The following is a 26,266-nucleotide window of genomic DNA, read 5'->3' on the forward strand; positions in this document are numbered from 1 at the left end:
CTGGCAAAGAGAATAATCCTATGTCAAAGGAAAGACATATTAGTATTATGTTTTAATGCTCTTTAAAAATCTACATAATTAAAAAAATTTTTTTAATGTTTATTTATTTTTTTGAGACAGAGACAGAGCATGAACAGGGGAGGGTCAGAAAAAGAGGGAGACACAGAATCCGAAACAGGCTCCAGGCTCTGAGCTGTCAGCACAGAGCCTGACACAGGGCTCGAATTCACGGACCGTGAGATCATGACCTGAGCCGAAGTCAGACGCTCAACCGACTGAGCCACCCAGGCGCCCCTAAAAATCTACATATTTAGATCAAGCAAAAAAATGTTACTGGGATGGAAACTGTCTTTAAGATTCTTTAATAATAATATTAAAGCATTAAATTACTATAAGAGGAGATATATTTTGCAGTTTCACAAGGAAAATATTTTATGATCTGATTTATACAGAAAGAAAGAATTTGTCTTAAAATGGAGTTTTTTATTTACCTCTTCACACTGCTCATCAAAACATTGGACTCATATGTTCAACATGACATAAGAACAAATGTTTTCTGAAAAGTTTCATTAAAAATCTCATTTTAATTGCTACTTTCATAAATGGCAACCACTCATTTCTTAAAATATTCAGTGTGAAGAACACTTTATCTTGGGTACACATTTACAAGAGAACAGTAGCTTTAAAATAAAATATACATGTGGGCATCTGGATGGTTCAGTTGGTTAAGTGTGGTACTTAGCTCAGGTCATGATCTCATGGTTTGTGAGTTCAAATCCCATGTTGGGCTCTGTGCTGACAGCTCAGAACCTGGAGCCTGCTTCGGATTCTGTGTCTCCCTCTTTCTCTCCCTCCCTAGCTTGTGCTCTGACTTTCTATCTCTCAAAAATAAATAAAAACATTTTTTTAAAAAAGTGGTAAGATGGTAATTTTACGTTATGTGTATTTTTAACACAACAAGACAAAAGAAAAAGTTAGCTTAGTAGTATTATCACAACTACAGTTATAATTTACTGTGTAACTTTGGTCAAACAAATGTTTGCATATACTTTGCATGAAAAATAAAATCTTTTTACCAAGCTAGGTGTAAGGCATTCTGGGAAAATACCTATGACAACTTTAAAAAGTAAAAGCAAATAAAAATCAGCAGTATTCAAAGGGGAGAAAAAAGAATGAGAGTATGATCAATGAAAATATAAACAGGAAATTAAGAGGAAAAAATGAACAAAACCAAAAGTTGGTTTTTGAAAGATCAATAAAAATGATAAGCCTCCAGCCAAGCTAAATAAGAAAAAAAAATGAGAAGACAAAAATTACTAATATGAATAAAACAAGAGACAACACACACAGATCACACAGACATTAAACAGATAATAAAGGAATACTTTAAATAATTCTATGCTTGGGGCGCCTGGGTGGCGCGGTCGGTTAAGCGTCCGACTTCAGCCAGGTCACGATCTCGCGGTCCGTGAGTTCGAGCCCCGCGTCAGGCTCTGGGCTGATGGCTCGGAGCCTGGAGCCTGTTTCCGATTCTGTGTCTCCCTCTCTCTCTCTGCCCCTCCCCCGTTCATGCTCTGTCTCTCTCTGTCCCAAAAAAAAAAAAAAAAAAAAAAAAAACATTGGAAAAAAAAAATAATTCTATGCTCACAAATTTGATAAACAAGAAGAGTTTTAAAATATAAGATTCATCTATATGCTGCCTACAAAACAACTCACTTCAGAACTAAAGACACACAAAGACTGACAGAGAAAGAGAGGGGTTGAGAAAGCACAGCATCGAGTTTGCACAGGAGGAAAATCTCTCTGGACTATGGACCGGGGAGCAAGAGACACTGAATGTCGCAGGGAGTTTTTTTGCAAACAGTGTTTGGAGCTCGAACTCTCAGGTTTTGGAAGTGCACAACTTTCTCTGGAGCAGAGCCACGGCGTGGCTCCTGGGGAGGAGGAAGCCGGCCTCTGACTGTACAGCATGGTGTAGGGATCTCTGGTGTGCACTGGGAGAGAACAGTCCCCTTCCTGGACACTTTTTGAAGAGGGTATATTGCGTCCCCAAGGACAAAAGACCTTGCAGGCACCAGCCAAATGCCTTTCATCAGCAGGGGACAGAGGTACCCCCAGAGGGAATATAACCTTTGCTGCTTTTAGAGGCGCTACACCACAGATTCTGTGCACTGTGCAGGAATGAGACTGTATTTCAGGGACAAAGGACTTCAGACACAGGTCAAGAGGCTCCACTCTGGAGAAGGGGAGCAGATCTGCACTGAGCCGGGTCCTTAAAGATTTCAAGCTTAGAATCTCCCTCACACATCAAAGAAAAAACACGGAAGAGTTGTAGTGCGGGATGAGCTGACTGCCCTCGCTGTTCTGTGAGGGCTGCCTGAACAGTGAAGTTGTCAGATCCCCTGCCCAGGGACAAGAGACTGGGGAGGTGCCATATTCCCCCCAACACCAACACAGTGGGACTTCAGAGAGCAACACAGCAGCCCCCAGTGAAGGCGGGACCCACTCACACCAAACCCAACCCCCCATCCCTGGCAACTGCTTATTTACTGGGGCAAGACTGGCTCTGGGTCTCCAGAACAGCATGCCCAGCACCTCCCCATGCACCAAATGCACTGAAAATCCAGGGCTTCAAAGTGTCACCTGCAGTTCTGCTGGAAATAGGACCAGTCTTACGGTTTTTTTCATTTTCTTCTTCTTGTTTTCTTTTGGAATCTGGCTCAGTGTCTTGTCTTTTTTTTTTTTTTTTTTCCTTTTCTCTTTTTTTTGGATTAGGCCTTTTTAAAAAGTCATTTCTGGGGCGCCTGGGTGGCTCAGTCGGTTGAGCGCCGACTTCGGCTCGGGTCACGATCTCGCGGTCCGTGAGTTCGAGCCCCGCATCGGGCCCCTGTGCTGACGGCTCGGAGCCCGGAGCCTGTTTCGGATTCTGTGTCTCCCTCTCTCTGACCCTCCCCCATTCATGCTCTGTCTCTCTCTGTCTCAAAAATAAATAAACGTTAAAAAAAAAAAAATTAAAAAAAAAAAAGTCATTTCTTTTTCTTTCTTTTTTCTTTGAAAAAAAATCCTTTCTTTTCTCTTTTGAGTCAGTCTTACAGTTTTTTGATTCTCTGTTTGGGTTTTTTTTATTGTTGTTCCCTTTTCTTTCCACTTTTTTGGGGATCAGCCTTCCCCCACCCCACCACTGTTTTTTCCAGGCTTACTTCAACAAACAAATCAAAGCACACCTAGTTTAAAGGTCCAAACACTCCCCACGGCAAGCAAGGAGGAGTCTGCAGAGAATTGACCAGTGGGGAAGGACAGCCAGGATGCAACAGCAGAGTGCACACAGCATACATCAGAAACACTTCCTGAAATGCCAGACCCTGGACAGTGTATGACACCTTTTTAATATAGCAGTACTCCTGGGGGCAGGAAACATAACATGCTTTTAAAACATGCAAAAGGCAGAAAGTTAGCCAAAATGACAAGACAGAGGAATTCTCCCCAAAAGAAAGGTCAAGAAGAAATCACAGCCAGAGATTTGCTCAAAACAGATATAAGCCATATATCTGAACAAGACTTTATAACAACAGTCATAAGACTACTAGCTGTGCTTCAACAAAAAGCATAGAAGGCACAAGGGAAACCTTTCCTGCAGAGATCAAAGACCTAAAAACTAGTCAGGCTGAAATAAAAGATGTTATAACTGAGATGCAAAACCAACTGGATACAGTCACAGTGAGGATTGAAGAAGCACAGGAGAGAGTAGGTGATATAGAAGATAAAATTATGGAAAATAATGAAGCTGAAAAAAAAGAGGGCAAGGCAGTTAGTAGATCATGAGGGGAAACTTAGAGAACTTAGTGATTCCATGAAATGAAACACTATCCATACCATAGGAGTCTCAGAAGAAGAGAGGGAATAAGAGCAGAAGGTTTATTTGAACAAATTATAGCTGAGAACGTCCCTAATCTGGGGAAGGAAACAGGCATTCAACTCCAAGAGGCACAGAGAACTCCCCTCAAAATCAACAAGAACAGGTCAACATCATGACATATCATACAGAAACTTGCAAAGTACAAAGATAAAGATAGAACTCTGAAGGGTGCCTGGGTGGCTCAATCAGTTAAGCATCCAACTTCGGCTCAGGTCATGATCTCACAGTTCATAAGTTTGAGCCCTGTGTCAGGCTCTGTGCTGACAGCTCAGAGCCTGGAGCCTGCTTCACATTCTGTGTCTCCATCTCCCTTTGCCTCTCTCTCTCTCTCTCTCTCTCTCTCTCTCTCTCTCTCTCAAAAATAAATAAACATTAAAAATTTTTAAATAAAAAAATTTTTAAAAGAGACAGAACTCTGAAAGCAACTAGGGAGAAAAGGTCCCTATAAGGGTAGACACATAAGGTTTGCAGCAGACCTGTCCACTGAAACTTGGCAGGCCAGAAGGGAGTGGCAGGAAATATTCAATGTGCTGAATAGGGAAAATATGCAGCCAAGAATCCTTTATCCAGCAAGGCTGTTGTTCAGAATAGAAGGACAGAAAAAGAGCTTCCCAAACAAAATCTAAAGGAGTTAGTGACCACTCAACCAGCCCTGCAAGAAATTTTAAAGGGGACTCTCTGATCTGAGGGGAAAAAAAAAACAGGAAGACCAAAGCAACAAGACTACAAAGGACCAGAGGACATCACCAGAAACACCAAATCTTCAGGTCATACAATGGCACTAAATTCCTACCTTTCAATAATCACCCTGAATGTAAGTGGACTAAAAGCTCCAATCAAAAGAAATAGGATATCAGAATGGATTTAAAAAAAAAAAACAACCCTAGATCCATCCATATACTTCCTACAAGACGCATTTTATACCTAAAGACACCTGCAGATTGAACGTGAGGGAACAGAAAATCATCTGTCATGCTAATGGACATCAAAGGAAAGCTGGAATAGCCACATTTATATCAGACAAACTAGATTTTAAAACAAAGACTGTAAAGTTTGAAGGGGAGGGCAGGCAGAGTTAGCAGCCCCCGAGGCTCTCCTCTCCCACTGCTCATCCCTTTCTTCTCTTCTCCCCCAGCCTCTTTCTCTCTGTCCCATAACTTTTCTCCTGAAAACCCCTTATTTAGCCAAAGGAAAGGGGTAAGGGGAACGCTCTCCCCTCCCCCCTCCGAACTCCCCCCCAATTTTTCCAATCCAGAGAAAGCAAGGGAGTGAGCGGGCACCCAGCTGACCACGAACCTGCTGTGCTGCAAGGCGGACCCCGTCTTCAGGGCCATGCCGGACGCCAACCTGCTCTACGGTGACTGCGTTTTACAGAACTTGCTCACCATCGAGGAGCACTATCTTCCCAGTGTTCCTACTTCAAATGTGTGCAGAAGGACATCCAGCCCTACATGTGCAGGATGGTGCCACCTGGAGCTGGAGGTCTGTGAGGAACAGAAGTGTGAAGAAGAGGTCTTACCTTTGGCCATGAATTGCCTGGACCACTTCTTGGCTGGGGTCCCAACTCCTGGGTGCTGTCTGCATGTTCCTGGCCTCCAAGCTCAGAGACCACCCCTCTGACAGCAGAGAAGTTGTGCATTTACGCCAGCAACTCCATCAAACCTCAGGAGCTGCTGGAGTGGGAGCTGGTGGTGTTGGGGAAGTTGAAGTAAAACCTGGCGGCTGTCACTCCTCACGACCTCATCTAGCACATCCTTCGCAAGCTGCCCCAGCCCAGCGAGAAGTTGTCTCTGATCCGCAAGCATGTGCAGACTTCCGTTGCTCTGTGTGCTACCAACTTTAAGCTCGCCATGTACCTGCCATCGATGATTGTAACTGGAAGTGTTGGAGTTGCCATCTATGGGCTCCAGCAGGATGAGGACGTGAGCTCACTCACCAGTGATGCCCTGGTAGATCTGCTGGTCAAGATCACCAACACAGATGTGGACTGCCTCAAAGCCTGCCAGGAGCAGATCGAGGTGGTGCTGCTCAACGGCCTGCAGTATTTCCGTCAGGACCAGGGGGATGGGTCCACGTCAGAGGATGAACTGGGCCGGGCCAGCACCCCTACAGACGTGCGGGATATTGACCTGTGAGGATGTAGTCTGGCCGCATGGGAGGCACGTGTTCACACTTGCTCTCTCCTTTTCTCTGGCTGTGTTTTGTTCTTTGTGTTTTAGGATGAAACTTAAAAAAAAAAAATTCTGCCCCCACCTAGATCATATTGAAAGATCTTTTAGAAGAGAGAGAAAAAGGTCCTATATAAATGGAATAACTAAAAGCATTTGGTGGCTATTTGAAGTACAACGGAAGGGAATCCCTTCTCTATGCAAACAGTTATTGTTTGAGTATGTTAAAAGTAATAGTAAAATGCTTACAGGAGACCCTGCAGACTAGCTAAAGAAAATGTACGCTGCAAATATGGGAACAAATTAGAGGAGGCTTTTTTTTCATGTTATGACTAGCATGTACACACCCCTTTTAGGATAATTTCAAGGAACTGCATATGCCATTTATGGCATCGTTAGATTGCGAAGCAATGAACTCAAGAAAGAATTAGAAATAAGGGATGTGAAGGGGGAGGGAGGACGAAACAATCTGTCAACGCGGTTGAACCATTTTGGATGTGGAAGCACCTTTGCTCTCGACTACCTGTTTGTTACTAAGTCAGGAGCTTAGCTGAACCTCTAGTTGCGAACTCTTGCTGTCTATGGTAGCTGCTACCTAAAAGAGAGGTTTTATTTTGTCGGCTGGACACAGGAGATTGGGTCCTGGGTTTCACGTGTCTTTCTGACATCATGCTTCTTCTTCCAAACATGGTTCATGGCAGACACCACCATATTTTTATCAAAAGGGGCAGTTTCGCTTTGGGCCATAACCAAAACTCCTATAAATGGAGGCAGATGGAGACCAAGGGTGGGATCTGGAATGGAATCTTTTCTCTTAATGTATTGAAGAGGGTGATGTGATCTTGGCATCCTTTATTTTTAAAAAAAAACTGATTTTTGGTGCTGATTGGCATGTCTCGTCTACAGCTTAGCATTGTTATAAACCATTCCATTCTAAAAGCAGTTTAAAAAATTGTTCCCATGCATACCCCTGGCTCTCTGGAGGGCTCCAGGTCCTTCCGCAGGTGCCCCAGATTAAGCAGTCATGGTGTTTCCCGTTCCCAGTGAACCCCTCTGGTTAGGGCTGCCGGTGGAGTGCCTGAGGAGCCCAGGGCAGTAGGTGAGGGAGGCCTAGTGGTCCCCTCTGGGGCAGGTGCCACGTCGTCCCACAAGTGCCAGGCGCTGGCTTGGAGGCGCAGACGCGGTGCACAGGGAGGTGTGAGCCATCACGACCCAGAACTAGCTAGGGGGGTGGTGGCCACCCAGGGCTGTCCTTTCCCCCTGTGTGCATGCTTTGGTTCTCTTGCTTTTGTTGTTGTTGTTATTTTCTTGTTTGAAAAAAAAAAAAAAAGGAATGCAGGAGGAGCCAAGATGGCGGAACAGCATGGAAGCTTTTTGTGTGTCTCACATCCATGAAATACAGCCAGACCAACACTAAACCATCCTACACACCTAGAAAACCGATTGGAAGATTAACACAACAATCTGCACAACCTGAACCACAGAATTCAGCAGGTATGTAACATGAAGAGCTGAACTTGGGGAGCAAGAAGCCCTGAAAGGTAGGGAACCCCTTTTGCAGGAAGAGAGAGGACAGAGACTGGGGAGGGGGGGGAGCATACGGGAAAAGCACCCCTCCCCAAAAGCAGCTGGAGAGAAAGTGGAAAATTGGAAACAGCTTCAGGGACTAAACTAAAAAGGGAGAGACGAGAAAGGAGAGGGTTTAAATTCCATTAAGACTGTAAACAAGGGGAGCACAAAGGCTGCAACTCCGCAGCTCGATACCTGGAGGTGCTCTGGTGGGAAAGGTGAATCCCCAGGAACAGAGTGGGGTCCAGGAGGTTCGTGGGCCACACGGGGAAAAGCGGTTCCACTGCTGGAAGGACATTTGGTAGAGACTGTTGAAGCCACCTGGTCCCAGCAGACTCCGGAAGGCAGACACATTCGCTGGTGCTGGGGCAAGGTTGTTGAGGGTGAAGCCTGGTGCCAGATGTGTGTTGCGATTTTCCATGGTCCCTGAAACACTGAGGCTACACTGTCTTGCGATTTTTTGGGAGGCAGGCTGGCACCTGGCTGCAGTCTCAGGGCACCGGCAGCAGCAGGGTCCAGCGGGTGTTCCTGGGTGCAGCCAACATTCAGCCATTGCTCATTCACCATTGCTCGTGAGACCCTCCCGCAGAAAGGGCAGGGCGGGTCAAAGCCTCAGTCCCTCAGAAGAAAGGAGCCGGGGAAAACAGCCGCATCTGAGACAAAACTCGGGAGAGAGGTACTGCCTGGGGCCTGGTCACGGAGAGTCGAAAAGCGGGGAGTGGATGAGAGGTGAAGACAGAGGACGGAGCGCGATTTGCTGATCCAGGAGAAGAGACTGGGTGGCTGGATGGCGCCATTTTTCACCGCTCCCGCACATGCACATGCGCACCAACGAGCACCGCAACAATCCACCCCAGTAGGCTAGCAGCGCCATCTAGGGGAGAGTGGAGCTGTTACACCGAGCCCTGCCCAACTGGGCCAACTTTGCTCTTCAAGAACACAAACCTCACCGCTGGCTTAAGCTATGGGCTATAAAGAGCTACGTGGACTGGCCTCTAGGGGAAAACAAAGCAATTTCAGTCCTACTTCAATCTGTTAGCCGGTTCATCTATTCAATTTTTTTTCTTTTTCCTTTTTCTCTTTTACAATTCTTTTCTTTTTCTTGAATACAGAAAGAGAAAAAACTCATTTTTATTTTCAATTTTTATTAAAAACATCTGTCTTTAATTTTTATTACTATATTTTTTACTTTTGTGTAAATTTTTTCAAATTCTACTTTACTTCCATCATTTTATTTTAGTCTACTTCAGTGTACTCACCTTTTCAAATTTTCAAACAATTTCCTTTTTTTCTTTCTTTTTCTTTTTTTTTTCATTTCTTTTCTTTTTCTTGAATGCAGAAAGAGAAAAACTTCATTTTTACTTTCAATTTCTTTTAAAAATATTTTTATTTAATTTTTATTACTATATTTTTTACTTTTATGTAAATTTTTTCAAATTCTATCTTACTCCCATCATTTTATTTCGGTCTACTACAGTGTATTCACTTTTTCAAATTTTCAAACGATTTGGGTCTTTTTGTCTTTTCCTTTTTTCTCTTTTTATCTTTTTTCTCCTTTTCATTTCTTTTCTTTTTTCTTCAATACAGAAAATGAAAAAATTCATATTTCTTTTTAATTTTTATTAAAAATATTTTTCTATAATTTTTTTTATATTCTCTACTTTTGTGTATTTTAGTCTACTTTAGTGCATTCATTTTTTCAAATTCTCAAACAATTTCCTTTTTTTCTCTCCCTCCCCCCTTTTTTTTTTGTTTGTTTCCCTAATCTGTCAAACCACTTCCTCCACTCAGACCAAAACACACCTAGGATCTAGCATCATCTATTCAATTTTTGTGTGGGTGTGTTTTTAATTTTTGATTTTAATATTTTTTTAATTTTAATGTTTTTAATTTCAATTTTTCTACCTCATTAATTCCTTTTCTCCCTTCAAAATGACAAAATGAAAGAATTCACACCAAAAGAAAGAGCACAAAGAAATGACAGCCAGGGACTTAACCAACACAGACACAAGCAAGACGTCTGAACCAGAATTTAGAATCACAATAATAAGAATACTAGCTGGAGTCAAAAATAGATTTGAATCCCTTTCTGCAGAGATAAAAGAAGTAAAAAATAGCCAGAATGAAATTTAAAATGTTACAAATAAGCTGCAATCACGGATGGATGAAGCGGTGGCAAGGATGGACAAGGCAGAACAGAGAATCAACTATATAGAGGACAAACTTATAGAGACTAATGAAGCAGAGAAAAAGAGGGAGATTAAGGCAAAAGAGCACGATTTAAGAATTAGAGAAATCAGTGACTCATTAAAAAAGAACAACATCAGGGGCGCCTGGGTGGCGCAGTCGGTTAAGCGTCCGACTTCAGCCAGGTCACGATCTCGCGGTCCGTGAGTTCGAGCCCCGCGTCAGGCTCTGGGCTGATGGCTCGGAGCCTGGAGCCTGTTTCCGATTCTGTGTCTCCCTCTCTCTCTGCCCCTCCCCCGTTCATGCTCTGTCTCTCTCTGTCCCAAAAATAAATTAAAAACGTTGGAAAAAAAAAAAAAAAAAGAACAACATCAGAATCATAGGGGTCCCAGAGGAGGAAGAGAGAGAAATAGGGATAGAAGGGTTATGTGAGCAAATCATAGCAGAAATCTTTCCTAACCTGGGGAAAGACATAGACATCAAAATCCAGGAAGCACAGAGGACTCCCATTAGATTCAACAAAAACCAGCCATCAACAAGGCATATCATAGTCAAATTCACAAAATACGCAGGCAAGAAGACAATCATGAAAGCAGCAAGGGAAAAAAAGTCCCTAACCTACAAGGGAAGACAGATCAGGTTTGCAGCAGACCTATCTACAGAAACCTGGCAGGCCAGAAAGGAGTGGCAGGATATATTCAGTGTGCTGAATCAGAAAAATATGCAGCCAAGAATTCTTTATCCAGCAAGGCTGTCATTCAAAATAGAAGGAGAGATAAAAAGTTTCCCAGACAAACAAAAATTAAAGGAGTTTGTGACCACTAAACCAGCCCTTCAAGAAATATATTAAGGGGGACTCTCTGAGGGGAGAAAAGATGAATATATATATACACACACACACACACACATATATATATATATATATATATATATATATATATATATATATATGTGTGTGTATATATATATACATACATATATATATGTGTGTATACACACACACACACACACACCAAAAGCAACAACAGATTAGAATGGACCAGAGAACACCACCAGAAACTCCAACTCTACAACCATCACAATGCCAATAAATTCATATCTTTCAGTAGTCACTTTAAACGTCAATGGACTCAATGCTCCAATCAAAAGACATAGGGTAACAGAATGGATAAGAAAACAAGACCCATCTATATGCTGTTTACAAGAGACCCACTTTAGACCTAAAGATACCTACAGATTGAAAATAAGGGGATGGAGAACCATCTATCATGCTAATGGTCAACAAAAGAAAGCCAGAGTACCCATACTTATATCAGACAATCTAGACTTTAAAATAAAGACTGTATCAAGAGATGCAGAAGGGCATTATATCATAATCAAGGGGTCTATAGACCAAGAAGACCTAACAATTGTAAACATTTATTCGCCAAATGTGGCAGCATCCAAATATATACATCAATTAATCATGAACATCAGGAAACTCATCAATAGTAATACCATAATAGTAGGAGACTTCAACACCCCACTCACAACAATGGACAGATCATCTAATCAAAAAATCAACAAGGAAACAATGGCTTTGAATGACACATTGGACCAGATGGTCTTAACAGATATATTCAGAACATTTCATCCTAAAGCAGCAGAACATACATTCTTCTCCAGCGCACATGGAACGTTCTCCAGAATAGACCACATACTGGGACACAAATCAGCCCTCAACAAGTACAAAAAGATCGAGATCATACCATGCATACCGTGCATTCAGACCACAATGCTATGAAACTCGAAATCAACCACAAGAAAAAATTTGGGAAGGTAACAAAGACTTGGAGACTGAAGAACATCCTACTAAAGAATGGATGGGCTAACCAAGCAGTTAAAGAAGAAATTAAAAAGTATATGGAAGTCAATGAAAATGACAGCACCACAACCCAAAACCTCTGGGATGCAGCAAAGGTGGTCATAAGAGGAAAGTATATAGCAATCCAGGCCTTCCTAAAGAAGGAAGAAACATCTCAGATACACAACCTAACCTTACTCCTTAAAAAGCTGGAAAAAGGGGCGCCTGGGTGGCGCAGTCGGTTAAGCGTCCGACTTCAGCCAGGTCACGATCTCGCGGTCCGTGAGTTCGAGCCCCACGTCAGGCTCTGGGCTGATGGCTCGGAGCCTGGAGCCTGTTTCCGATTCTGTGTCTCCCTCTCTCTCTGCCCCTCCCCCGTTCATGCTCTGTCTCTCTCTGTCCCAAAAATAAAATAAAAAATGTTGAAAAAAAATTTAAAAAAAAAAAAAAAAAAAGCTGGAAAAAGAACGGCAAATAAAACCCAAAAACAGCAGAAGAGAGGAAATAATAAAAATTAGAGCAGAAACCAATGCTATTGAAACAAACAAACAAACAAACAAACAGTAGAACAGATCAATGAAACCAGAAGCTGGTTCTTTGAAAGAATTAACAAAATTGATAAACCGCTAGCCAGTTTGATCAAGAAGAAAAAGGAAAGGACCCAAATAAGTAAAATCAAGAATGAAAAAGGAGAAATCACAACCAACACAACAGAAATAAAAACAATAATAAGAGAATATTATGAGCAATTATACACCAACAAAATGAGCAATCTGGAAGAAATGGACAAATTCCTAGAAACATATACACTACCAAAACTGAAACAGGAAGAAATAGAACATTTGAACAGACCCATAACCAGTAAGGAAATTGAATTAGTAATCAAAAATTGGCCAAAAAACAAGAGTCCAGGGACAGATGGCTTTCCAGGGGAATTCTACCAAGCATTTAAGGAAGAGTTAATACCTATTCCCTTGAAACTGTTCCAAAAAATAGAAATGGAAGGAAAACTTCCAAATTTTTTCTATGAAGCCAGCATTACCCTGATTCCAAAACCAGACAGAGACCCCACAAAAAAGGAGAACTATAGACCAATTTCATTGATGAACATGGATGCAAAAATCCTCAATAAGATATTAACCAACTGGATCCAACAATACATTTAAAAAATTATTCACCACGACCAAGTGGGATTTATACCTGGGATGCAGGGCTGGTTCAATATCCGCAAAACAATCAGTGTGATTCATCACATCCATAAAAGAAAAGAGAACCATATGATCCTCTCAATAGATGCAGAGAAAGGATTTGACAAAATACAGCATCCTTTCTTGATAAAAACCCTCAAGAAGGTAGGGATAGAAGAATCATATCGTGAGATGATAAAAGCCACATACAAGCGACCCGATGCTAGTATCATCCTTAATGGGGAAAAACTGAGAGCTTTCCCCCTGAGGTCAGGAACAAGACAGGGATGTACACTGTCACCACTGTTATTCAACATAGTATTGGAAGTCTTAGCCTCTGCAATCAGACAACACAAAGAAATAAAAGGCATCCAAATAAGCCAGGAGGAGGTCAAACTTTCACTCTTCGCAGATGACATGATACTCTATATGGAAAAACCCAAAAGATTCCACCAAAAAACTGCTAGAACTGATTCATGAATTCAGCAAAGTTGCAGGATATAAAATCAATGCACAAAAATAGGTTGCATTCCTATACACCAACAATGAAGCAACAGAAAGAGAAATCAAGGAATCGATCCCATTTACAATTGCACCAAAAACCATAAAATACCTAAGAATATATCTAACTAAAGAGGTGAAAAATCTATACACTGAAGACTATAGAAAGCTTATGAGAGAAATCGAAGAAGACACAAAAAAATGGAAAAATATTCCATGCTCCTGGACAGGAAGAACAAATATTGTTAAAATGTCAATACTACCCAAAGCAATCTACGTATTCAATGCAAGACCTATCAAAGTAACACCAGCATTCTTCACAGAGCTAGAACAAATAATCCTAAAATTTGTATGGAACCAGAAAAGACTCCAAATAGCCAAAGCAATCTTGAAAAAGAAGACCAAAGCAGGAGGCATCACAATCCCAGACACCAAGCTGTATTACAAAGCTGTAATCATCAAGACAGTATGGTACTGGCATAAAAACTCAGATCAGTGGAACAGAATAGAGAACCCAGAAATGGACCCACAGACATATGGCCAACTAATCTTTGACAAAGCAGGAAAGAATATCCAATGGAATAAAGACAGTCTCTTCAGCAAGTGGTGCTGGGAAAACCGGACAGCGACATCCAGAAGAATGAACCTGGACCACTTTCTTACACTATACACAAAAATAAATTCAAAATGGATGAAAGACAGGAAGCCATAAAAATCCTAGAGAATAAAGCAGGCAAAAACCTCTTTAACTTTGGCCGCAGCAACTTCTTACTCAACACGTCTCCGGAGGCAAGGGAAACAAAAGCAAAAATGAACTATTGGGCCCTCATTGAAATAAAAAGCTTCTGCACAGCAAAAGAAACAATCAGCAAAACTAAAAGGCAACCGACAGAATGGGAGAAGATATTTGCAAATGACATATCAGATAAAGGGTTAGTATCCAAAATCTATGAAGAACTTATCAAACTCAACACCCAAAAAACAAATAATCCAGTGAAGAAATGGGCAAAAGACATGAACAGACACTTCTCCAAAGAAGACATCCAGATGGCCAACTGACACATGAAAAAATGCTCAACATCACTCATCATCAGAGAAATACAAATCAAAACCACAATGAGATACCACTTCACACCTGTCAGAATGGCTAACATTAACAACTCAGGCAACAACACATGTTGGCGAGGATGTGGAGAAAGAGGATCTCTTTTGCACTGCTGGTGGGATGTAGGAATGCAAACTGGTGCAGCCACTCTGGAAAAACAGTTTGGAGGTCCCTCAAAAAACTAAAAATAGAACTACCCTATGACCCAGCAATTGCACCACTAGGTATTTATCCAAGGGATACAGGTGTACTGTTTTGAACAGGCACATGCCCCCGAATGTTTATAGCAGCACTATCAACAATAGCCAAAGTATGGAAAGAGCCCAAATGTCCATCTGTGGATGAATGGATAAAGAAGAGGTGGTATGTATATACAATGGAGTATTACTCGGCAATCAAAAAGAATGAAATCCTGCCATTTGCAACTATATGGATGGAACTGGAGGGCATTACGCTAAGTGAAATTAGTCAGCGAAAGACAAACATCATATGACTTCACTCATATGAGGACTTTAAGAGACAAAACAGATGAACATAAGGGAAGGGAAACAAAAATAATATAAAAACAGGGAGGGGGACAAAACAGAAGAGACTCATAAATATGGAGAACAAACAGAGGGTTGCTGGAGGGGGTGTGGGAGGGGGGATGGGCTAAATGGGTAAGGGGCACTAAGGAATCTACTCCTGAAATCGTTGCACTACATACTAACTAATTTGAATGTAAATTTTAAAAAATAAAAAATTAAATTAAAAATAAAAATCATCTTAGAAAATGTGTAGCAAAATGGTTTCTTTTCTCTACTACCCGGGACCTACAAGGACAGATTTTGTTTATCCAACAAACTGCTCTCAAAGTCGTGCTTCATTCAGTTTCCACGAGATATCCCATGTTACATCGAGTAAAATTTTTGTTGAGATCATTCCAGCCCTAAGGAGACACTCCACGCTTCTGTTTGCAATACAGCCTTACTCTGGAGCAATATTAGATTTCCATAGGACAATGTGAATTTTACAGATATTGCTGGATTCAGACACCTGAATAGAGTACCAGATCCTTACCTTCAAATTCCAGCTGAAGGCCCATGAGCAAGGGACTAGCCCACTCTGATCCTGTGTCTCTGTTGTATAATCACCTGGTTCCCAGGATTTGAGAGGCTGGCGGTAACGTATGTAAAGTGCCTGCCCTATGCCCAGCACATAACAGGAGTTTAGTAGTTTTTTTTTTAATTTTTTTTTCAACATTTTTAATTTATTTCTGGGACAGAGAGAGACAGAGCATGAACGGGGGAGGGGCAGAGAGAGAGGGAGACACAGAATCGGAAACAGGCTCCAGGCTCTGAGCCATCAGCCCAGAGCCTGACGCGGGGCTCGAACTCACGGACCGCGAGATCGTGACCTGGCTGAAGTCGGACGCTTAACCGACTGCGCCACCCAGGCGCCCCAGGAGTTTAGTAGTTTAAACCCCTTCCTTCCTCACTATCCTAAAGTATTTGTTAAAGGGGAATGGGATGGGGAAAGTAGTATGGGAAGGCTCCAGCTACATGCTTCACAGCCCTATCCAATCCCGTCTCTAAATTAGATCTCAGGCTCCACTTTATCAAATTAGGCAGGCAGGCACGCAGGCAGGGGTGGGTAAGAGGAGGAGCTTGGCTCTGTTGGTTGCAGCTGCGCCCCGTGTGATTCCGTAACTGGGCTTCGCTGCCGGGTCCAAGCCCGCCCCGTGGCCTACGATGCAGTCCAGGCTGCGACGGAGGACAAGGCCTGTCCCCCAGACGGCCTGCAGGTGGCAGCAGAGCAGCGCGGGAGTGGAGTGCCGGGTGGGAGGCGGGGTGGGGGGGGGGGGGGTGCTGTCTGCTCAGCAAAGTGGCTGGCGGGTGGGGGGGAGGGGGGCGGTGGTCTCCGCTCAGCAGGGCGGCTGGAGGGGGGTAGTGCAGGTCAACTCCAACACTGGGGGGCCGGGGGGGGGGGGGGGGGGCAAATCCATACCCTTCGGAAACAGCACAGGGGGCCTCTGGCTAATGCCCTCTCTATGGTGGGGTGACGGGGTCACTGTCACTCACCGCATGGGACCACAGGCTGAAACTCACCCACCCCCGCAAACCTGAACCTTCTGTCACCGCATCTTCAGGCCATTTTCTCTTCGTTGTTTTCGTTCTTTTTTTTATTCGTTTTTGTGTCAAACATGCTATTCTCTGTTCCCGAGCACCAGTTTTGGAGGATGCCCCTGGACCGGGTTTATTTTACACGTTGCAGCATCTGCTTTAGCTTCTCCAGTGTGAGCGGGAGCCTCTGTGAACCCGCTGCAACCACTGGCTTTAGCTTCCAATCAAATGCTGTGTTTCCCTAGATACCCTTCCCAGGACTCACCCTTCCCAGGACTCGGACGGGGACGGGGGACCTCCGCCCAAAGCGGCGGCCCTCATTGTTCTGAGTGCCCATGTCCTTTATCTGTTTGACTTTAAGTGTGTTGGTTTATTAAATTGCAAACAGTCCCATTAGTCCCAGTATTCTTACATTTCCAAGATCATCCCTTTACATTCAACCCCAAGTTAGCATGCCATTTATCCCTATTTCTTAGCCTCATAGACATCCTTCCATTGCAAAAAGGGCTCAAATTTTCCTCGCTTCCGTTTTCAGTTGATTCATTGACATCCAAGTAATAGGATTTGTCTGGGGAAGTCATTAGTAAAGAATCGTGCCCTTAAATTTATTTTTATAGTTCGATTCATTCTACTAGTTATTAATGGAGCTCTCTAGACCATTCACATTGGCTGCAAAAGGCTACGAATTTCAGTCCTCACCTAAAATCGAAGTTAGAAATTTGGATTTATCCAAATGGAGTAGATAATGTGAGAGATAAAATTGTTTCCATGGAACTTTTCTCAGCTAGGAATCTCATTCATGGTCACATATGTGTGTTAGCAACAGGAAAATTAGTCTTTAAATATATAAAATCTTAAGCTGTAATTTTCAGTGACATGATTGTCCAGTTTATTTTTTTCTTTATTAGTGAAGTCCGTTTGACATAGGGCAAGGCACACATATCTTAAGTGTACAACTCTGTTACTTTTTACATGTGTATGAACCCATGCAAAATACCACCCCAATCAGAATATAGAAAGTTTCCATCACCCTTTAGAAGGCTCCCTCATGTCCCCTTCCAGTAACATTCCGTAACTAATATTCTGACTTCTATTGTCATAGTTTTACCTGTTCTTGAGATATCTATGATTCCACATATTTGAAATCACACTGTATGTGCCCTTTTGTGGCTAGCTGCTTTCACTCCGCATGTGTGTGAGATTTATCCATGTTGTCACTTTTCATTGCTCTAGCTTTCCCTGTTTTGTTCATTACTCTCCCATTATGTCTAACGTAATGCTTTGTGGGGTTTATCGGTCCTTTTTGGCTAGACTGATATTTAAAACCTTCTTTTCAATGGAATTTAGGAAGTCTTTAGAAGACAAAACAAACCTAAGAACCCTAAACCAACCAGTCTTAAAGCAAGCTTCCTCCTCATGCCTGTTTCAGTCTATCTCCTATCTGTGGCCCTCCTCCTCCCAAAGTTGATAGAAGGTTAAGGGACTTTAAAGTTCTTCATTGTGTCACCACCTCAGGGATGTTTGTCACTTGGACAACACAATAGAACATTTACAACCTGAAGGGTTGAAATAACAAGATATAGCAAATATATAGCACTTGCTATTATCCAAAGTGCTTTACGTATATTATTGAACCCTTAAGACACCATCATGAAGTACAGATGATTATTATCATCCCCACTTTTCAGATGGGGAAGTTGAGTCACAGATAGGCCAAATCAGTTTCCCTAGGCCATAGAGCCAAGACTCGAAGCCGGGTGGCCCTGTTTCAGGGCCCTCACACTTCCCCACCACACCACAGTGTGTAGTAGAATATTTCCTGTAGTTGGAGAAAATTTTCTTCTAATTAGCCTGGTAGCGTTTCTGAATAATTCAAATCTTATCAATTTGTTTCAAAGAATACAACTAAATTGAAGTGGGAGACCTAATGTGTAATGTGTGCCATTCATGAATAAATTATAAGACTCTCTGGTTTCAAACAGTAATTATTTGCTTACTTTGTGACTTTTGCTGACAGGGCAGCAATAGGCCCAATCCCATTTCCTTCTCTTCAATGAGAGGAGATGGGCTCAGTGAGAGGCACAATTTATCATCAAATTTCATTCTGGTTTCCTTCTTCCTCTGGAAAACTGGAGACAAGCTTGTGGGGTTCTAACTGGCTAAGACAGAGTTGAAGGCCACTTACAGCACACTCAGTTTAAGAAAGATGGTTTTCTCCCTAGATTGGGATACATGGAGTCATGTGAGCTTTAGGAATTAACATAAGCAATCGACAGTTTTCTCACAAAAATTATCAGCGTTCAGTAGCTGAAACTGTCTTTGAGTTTCCTTCTGATGCTAAGACAAGAGACAGAGGCAAGCCGGCTGCCCCACTTCTAGAACTCTGGCTTCGAGCTCAGTTGGGAAACACTGCCATAATGGGGAGGGGTATTTTTATCTTTTAAATCGTCCGCCCCATGCCATGCTCCACGTTAGAACTCAGGGTGCAGACTGCCCCTTGAGCAGCCTCAAGACCACACTCTGGGCCGTATGTCCATTTTCCTGGCTTATTTCAGCCTCCAGCCCTGCTCATTCCTCACCCCTACCCACACTGACACCAGATTCATTCCCCCAGATATCCTTTCCATTGTGGAACCCCCTTCCCACCCAAGGCACTTTCCACTCTGCAGGAAATATCTCCAGGCTCAGCCTGGCATTCAAGGCTCTTCCTGATGTAGCCTCACCTCTCACTAGTCCACTACACCTCCCCTTGGCCCTGCTACACTGGACCAATTTTTCCCACATGCAAACTGGGCTTCACCACCCCAGTGCCTTTACTTACACTGCAACTTTCCCCTAAATGCGTTCTTCCTCCCTCTCTACAAGACCAAACTATATCCATCCTCCAAGGACCAGGTATAAATACTTTGTCTCCTAAAAGAAGACCTTCTCCTCCCCCTCCTCCCCTCCTTCCTCCTCCTCCTTCTTCTTCTTCTTCTTCTTCTTCTTCTTCTTCTTCTTCTTCTTCTTCTTCTCTCTCTCTCTCTCTCTCTCTCTCTCTTTCTGGATGGAGTTAAACAGATAATAAATGCCATGAGAGATCAGAGGAGAGGACCCACTCCTGGTGTCCATGGTTATGGAAATCCTTGAAGACAGGGAGGGTCAGAACAGGCAAGGGAGGGATTAGAAAGATCCCAAGGGTGCCTGGGTGGTTCAGTAGGTTGAGCATCCAACTCTTGATTTCAGTTCAGGTTATGATTCCAAGGTCATGGGATTGAGCCCCACATCAGGCTCCGTGCTGAGCATGGGGCCTGCTTGGGATTCTCTCTCTCTCTTCCCCTCTCCCCCACTCATGCTCTCTCTCTCTAAATATAAAAAATTAAACGAAAGAAAGAAAGAAAGAAAGAAAGAAAGAAAGAAAGAAAGAAAGAAAGAAAGAAAGAAATGAAGGAAGAAAGAAAAAGAAAGAAGGAAGGAAAGAAAAGATCCCAGAAGTGAGATCATAAAGGCACGTTGGGGGTGATGAGAAAGCCAGTCTGGCCAAAGCAGAGGTTCCCCAGAAAAACAAGAAAAGACCATATTTGCAAACTGGAGAGAAGATTTGCTATTGCCAGTCCCAAAGGCAGAGGATGGTCTTGGTAACCTTTCGACATAATGATTCAAAACTGATAGTAAGAACCAAGCCTTTACAACGAAACCTCCAGGGCAGCTCCATGGGTCAAAAAGCATGATGGGACACAAGGAGTCATGTGAGTCATGTATATTACTGAACCCTTAAGACACTGTCACGAAGTACAGATGATTATTACATTAACCTACAACTCATTGTAGGTTAAGCCCTACAACTCATTAACATCAACAACTTAGGCAACAATAGATATTGGCGAAGATGCGGAGAAACAGGATCTTTTGCACTGCTGGTGGGAATGCAAGCTGGTGCAGCCGCTCTGGAAAACAGTATGGAGGTTCCTCAAAAAATTAAAAAGAGAACTAACCTACGACCCAGCAATTGCACTACTAAGTATTTATCCAAGGGATACATCCAAGGATACAGGTATGTGCCTGTTTTGAACAGGCACATGCACCCCAATGTTTATAGCAGCACTATCAACAATAGCTAAAATATGGAAAGAGCCCAAATGTCCATCGATGGATGAATGGATAAAGAAGATGTGGTGTATGTATATATATACATATATATACATATATATACATACGTATATATACATACATATATATACATATATACACACACACACAATGAAGTATTACTCAGCAATCAAAAAGAATGAAATCTTGCCATTTGCAACTATATGGATGGCAATAGAGGACATTATGCTAAGCGAAATTAGTCAGTCAGAGAAAGACATATCCTATGACTTCACTCATATGAGGACTTTAAGATACAAAACAGATGAACACAAGGGAAGTGAAGCAAAAAGAAAACAGGGAGCAAATAAAAACAGGGAGGGAGACAAAAACATAAGAGACTCTTAAATATGAAGAACAAACTGAGGGTTGCTGGAGGGGTGGTGGGAGGGGGGATGGGCTAAATGGGGAAGGGGCATTAAGGAATCTACTCCTGAAATCATTGTTGCACTATATGCTAACTAACTTGGATGTAAATTAAAAAATAAATGCATTAAAAATGTTTTTAAAAAGGAAATAAGACAGAAAGAAAAGTGTGCTTATGGCACGTGAATTATATCTCAATAAAGCTATTATTTAGGGGCGCTTGGGTGGCTCAGTCGGTTGAGCGTCCCACTTTGGCTCAGGTCATGGTCTCACAGCTCGTGAGTTTGAGCCCTGTGTTGGGCTCTGTGCTGACAGCTCGGAGCCTGGAGCCCGGTTCAGATTCTGTCTCCCTCTCTCTCTGCCCCTAACCCACTCACATTCTGTCTCTGTCTCTCAAAAATAAATAAACATTTTTTAAAAAGCTATTATTTAAAAAAAATAAAGGAAAAATTAAAATGAAATACAGTACATTACAATACAACACAACACAACATAAGACAATGTGAAGTGATCTGGTCCAACCATCTTGTCTGGCATAAGGAGCAACTGAGGCCAAGAGAAGGGAAGGCAACTCAACAGTGGAGGAAGGACCAGGGCTCAGAGCTCCTGAGACGCATGCCTCCCTGCTAACTGCTTTGTCTGGGGGCGGCAGGGGGCAGGACCGGCTTCCTTGGTCTTTTCCCACAGGGTCATGACACAAACCCCACAGTCCCGACAAACACTCGAGGTGGTTTCAGCTACATTCTGTCCATCTCGAGTGTATCTGACCCACGGTCACAGTGGGCATCATAGAATCCTTGAATGCCTGCCGGGAGCTGGACCTGAGACAGAGGGAAGTCTTTGGAGAGAAGAGGAAGGCAGGGCCTGGAGAAGCTCCAGCTGCTGGTGAGGGAGCTGACCTGTGGCAGGTGGCCGAGGAGAGGGCCTCCTTCCCACATCCGGGTGGGCTGAGAGGACCACCTCCCATCAGGCCTTTTCCGAGGAGACTTTGACTTCCTCTCCCAGCTCTGAGCTTGTCTCTGCCTTTACAAACGATAAAACTGCATTCCTCTCACAGCGATCAGCCAGCAGAGAGAAACAGCACTTTACGAAGGAAAGGCTGGCAGAGGGGATGTAGCACTGACCCATGCAAAGACCGAGGTCCTTTTTGAGGCCTTGGAGGTCCCTGGTGTCTGACTGACAGAGACAGTACAAAGATTTAGGAATGAAGGGCTGTGTTCCCGTGGCGACACTACCACCATGCTGCTGTGTGACTCTGGGCAAATCATTCAACCTCTCTGAACCTCAGTTTCCTCATGTATAAGTTGGAGAGAAGGCCACCATCCTCTCTGGGCTTGGGGGAGGGTCGTATGAAAGTCCAACTCTAGAAAGTTCCACTTACTGCCTCTCAGCTCCTCAGCTCCTGGGGCCAGAGATGAAAGAACAACCAGGAAGCAGCTGGGGCCTGGGTCGCAGAATTATGGGGCATGAACAACAGCTAGGGTTCTCAGTAATGGAGAAGGACAGGAAGGAGGGGAAAGAAGGAACGGAGGAGGGCAGAATCCACTCCTTCGGCTCTGGTTAATTGAGCCTACTGTGCACCAAGCACCACAGCGGGCCCTGGGACTCAGGTGAACAAGATTCTCATCGCTGCTTAAGCAAACAGTTGTTGAAGGACTTATGTGAAGATGCCAGGCCCTGAGATGGCCCAGGATGGAGGGGCGCAGGTGGGCAACAAGGGACTGGACACAGGGACGGGATTGCACGGGGTGCCCTGGGTGCAGAGGGAGGCAAAGGGCATTACAGACAGAGGCCTCCTGCTCTGGGGCTACAAGGAATTCTGTGAACCCAGAGGGGAGGCAGAAAAGGCCGAGAAAAACCCTGAGAGCCGCCAACACTCCGGGCTCCACGGACACAGGGAGCCACTGAGTGCCTTTGCAGAAAGGAAAGATCAACTTGGTTGCTACATGGCAAGTGGCCTGGACTGGGGGTAAAACGAAGAACGAGGGAGGAACGAAGGGAACAGACAGCTATGGCAGTGAGTGTTCACTGAAATGTGCAGAGGGGCCTGGGCAGGGTTAGCGGGGGGGGGGGGGGGGGGGCGGATGGGGGTAACCCAACCAGACATGCACAGCAGGCCGACCAAAACCTGAGACACCAACCGGAAATCCCCAGTACATAATCCACATTTCTCGGTCCGGGCTGCCTGTTCCAGCCTCTTGGGGGAGCTTATTAAGCACACAGGCTCCCTGCATCAGAACACCTGGGAGTGGGGCCCACCAGTGAATATGCTGTAGTCGGTATTTCCAGCTTTGGGGGTCGTGTTGGGGTCCCCGAGACCAGCCACAGGTTCAGTGATTTGCCAGCATGATTCAAAGGACTCAGAAAAGCTATAATCCCCATGGTCACGGCTTATTACAATAAAAACATACAGATTGAAAGCAGCAACGGGGAAGGCAGCATGGGACGAAAGGAGAAACCAGGTACCCCTTCCTCCCAGCACAATCACAAGGACGAGAATTCTTCTCCCAGCAGTGATGCACAGGCTAAGCGCTGTGACAGCCAGGGTAGGGGGCGGGGGTCATGTGAGCACAAGGCTCCTGGGTGACTAACGTTAACTACTCCATCTCCAGCCCCTGGACAAGTCCAACTGGTCCAGCACGGCCCAGGGCCCCAGCCATACAAGCACCCTTAACAAGCAGGATATTCCAAGGCTCAGAGAGGCTTCCTCCCCAGAGGTGGTCAAGGGCCAGGCCTTCTTTGGAATGTGCAGTCTGAGCACCCCAGACCCACTGAGCCCTTCCTGCCCAGTGGCCTATATTAGAATGTCCTGGAGGGCTCTCAGAATGCTCACTACTCAGGCTGTGCCCCAGACCAATTACTCAAAATCTCTGCAGGGTCCTGCCGAGGTTGAGACCCATTGCCACAGACAGGAACAGGCACCAAAGGAGGGAAAAAGCTTATTCCAGGGGGTGTGAGGAGAAAGAACAAGATGGCCAAGGATAGGGGGCTGAGAGCTTGCAGACCACAGGGAGAAAGGCTCACAAGGGCAGGAGCAGCTGTATAGACAGGCAGAGAACCAGGACCCCCAGTGTCTGCACAACCAGCACAGAGAGCCAGTCGCTGAGTCACACAGGTGGTCTGGGAGGGACCGGTCAGGCCCAGGGGGAGGGGCCATGGCTCCAGGAGGGGCCGAAAGTTCCCTGGGCCTGGCCATCCACTCACCCCCTCTCTCTTCTTCAAGCTCAGGCTCTCCACCCCCTCTTTGAAGCTTTCCCTACAGATCAGAAAGGGGTACCTGAGTTGGCCTGGATTGTCCAGACTGTGGGGCCGTGGGGTGGGGGGAAGGGGTCACCTCTGCAGGCCCTCCCAGCTCTGCCTGCCCTTCCGTGTTCTATAGTTGTGACTGGATCTCCAGGCTGAATTTCAACCTTCAGTGGTCCAAAGAGTGAAGGTATTATGGTACTTCTCTCCAGGAAGGAATTCAAAATAAAAAAACAAAACTATAAACCATAAAACACACAATTTATATGTATGCTGAAAACAAAATGGCTTCCTTCTAAATTTTCCAACTGCAAAAGTCTGAAGAAATAGTTGAAAGCTAAACGTCTTTGCCCTTTCTTGGAGGGTTTACTGGTTTTGCAGTTACCCTAAGCCTGCCTTGGTTCAACCGTTTACTGGGTCACACCGCCCTGTGGACCGTTGGGCCCCGAGCCCTCCGGGACCCCCATGCATACCCAGGGTTGGGAAAGCCTGTAGGAGTCTCTGATGCCCTTCCTGGAACACACTGATTCCTCCGCCCCCTCAGCAGATCCATCCTCTGAGAAGGGCTTTGATGTATCATTCAGAGCTCGCCGGGCTGGCCCTCAGCTGAGCACAGGGGGACACCCAGGTGAACAGAAGCCATCCTGGCGGGGACTGGGAGCAGGGGAAGGGGAGACCCTCCCAACTGCGGTCTTGTGGCTGGCCATCCCAGGGACTCCGGGACTCTCCAAATGGGCCACCAACGCCAGCGCAGCCCAAGCCAAGGGCCCCAGACACACAGACCACACGGCACACGGTGGCAGCCGGGGACAGGGAGGGACATCAGGACGGGGCTGTACCTGGCATGTGGGAAGAGATCAAAAATCAACAGTGCAGCCAGACCCCCCCGGGGTCACTGAAGAGCCTCCTGTCATACTGATGCTGAAGATCTGAGGCCAACACACAGACCGTCGGCGGTTGGTGCCCTCCTTCCTGGGCCTTCCTGGCCTGGCATCACATAGCACCCCCAGGAAGCCCTCGGCGTTCGCGTAATCCAGCTTCCTCTGCTTTCAGTGTGGACCTGGGGGCTGCACCGGCCCCACAGTGTGAGCGTGGCCAGGGAAGCTGCTTGCCTGGATTCTGACTCCAGGTCTCGGTACAGCACAAACCATGAGTCTCGGGCCCAGCTACTTAATCCCTCGGAGCCCCAATTTCCGCATCCACAAAATGGGGACTAATAATAGCGCCTATTGTTAGATCATAAAGAGCCACTGCGAGGTGCTAGCGAGAAGAGAAATGCCTGGCTCGTGAAGAGCACTGACACTACACAAACTGGATGAGTGAATGAACGAACAACGCAGTGAACGAACGCAGTGGGGCCTTCCTAGGCACTGCCTAGGGAAGCATCTCCTGGTTCCTCCGCAGAAGGGTCTGGGCCAAACCCTCCCCACCACCCAGAAGGCAGCAGGGCCCGTGGGTGAGGGCACAGGGGACAGTGACAGCGAGGGGAACCCCTCCAGGCCGGGGAGGGGTCTGTGGGGGGTTTGCTGGCACCAGGCAGTGAGAGAGAAGCGGGGTTAAAGGCGGAGCCATCCCAGGACTAAATGAGTCATCACAAGACCGAATTGCAGGCGCCCGATTTACATGATAAAGCTCCTTTTGGAAGGACCGGGAATAACTTTGCTTTTACCAAATGATCTGGCCATGAAGGAAAACGTGGAGAGAAAAATAAATGTGAATGCCCGTCCAAATTCACTCCCCTCAGAAAAGGGCCCAACTCGCTGGAAGCTGGCGCTTTAGAAGGCTCTTCCCTGACTCCCACCCAGACCCTGCCCCAGAGGGTCTGGCGGCCCCAGGAGAGGAGAGGTGGCCAGTTCCAAGTGCTGCCCAAGCAACCCCGAAAGGGAAGTTCTTTGGCTTAACCTTCATTATCGGGTCTCTCCACCCCAGCTCTTCCAGACTCTGTGGTCCC

The 26,266-nt window shown here is 44.9% G+C and overlaps 1 pseudogene; it reads left to right on the forward strand.

Annotated features, from left to right (window-relative positions):
* The first annotated feature begins 5,178 nt into the window (after positions 1–5,178).
* LOC131515867 (G1/S-specific cyclin-D2-like) lies at positions 5,179–6,334 on the forward strand (annotated as a pseudogene).
* Positions 6,335–26,266: the final 19,932 nt, after the last annotated feature.

Source organism: Neofelis nebulosa, chromosome 7 (assembly GCF_028018385.1).
Source record: "Neofelis nebulosa isolate mNeoNeb1 chromosome 7, mNeoNeb1.pri, whole genome shotgun sequence".
Classification (NCBI taxonomy): domain Eukaryota; kingdom Metazoa; phylum Chordata; class Mammalia; order Carnivora; family Felidae; genus Neofelis; species Neofelis nebulosa.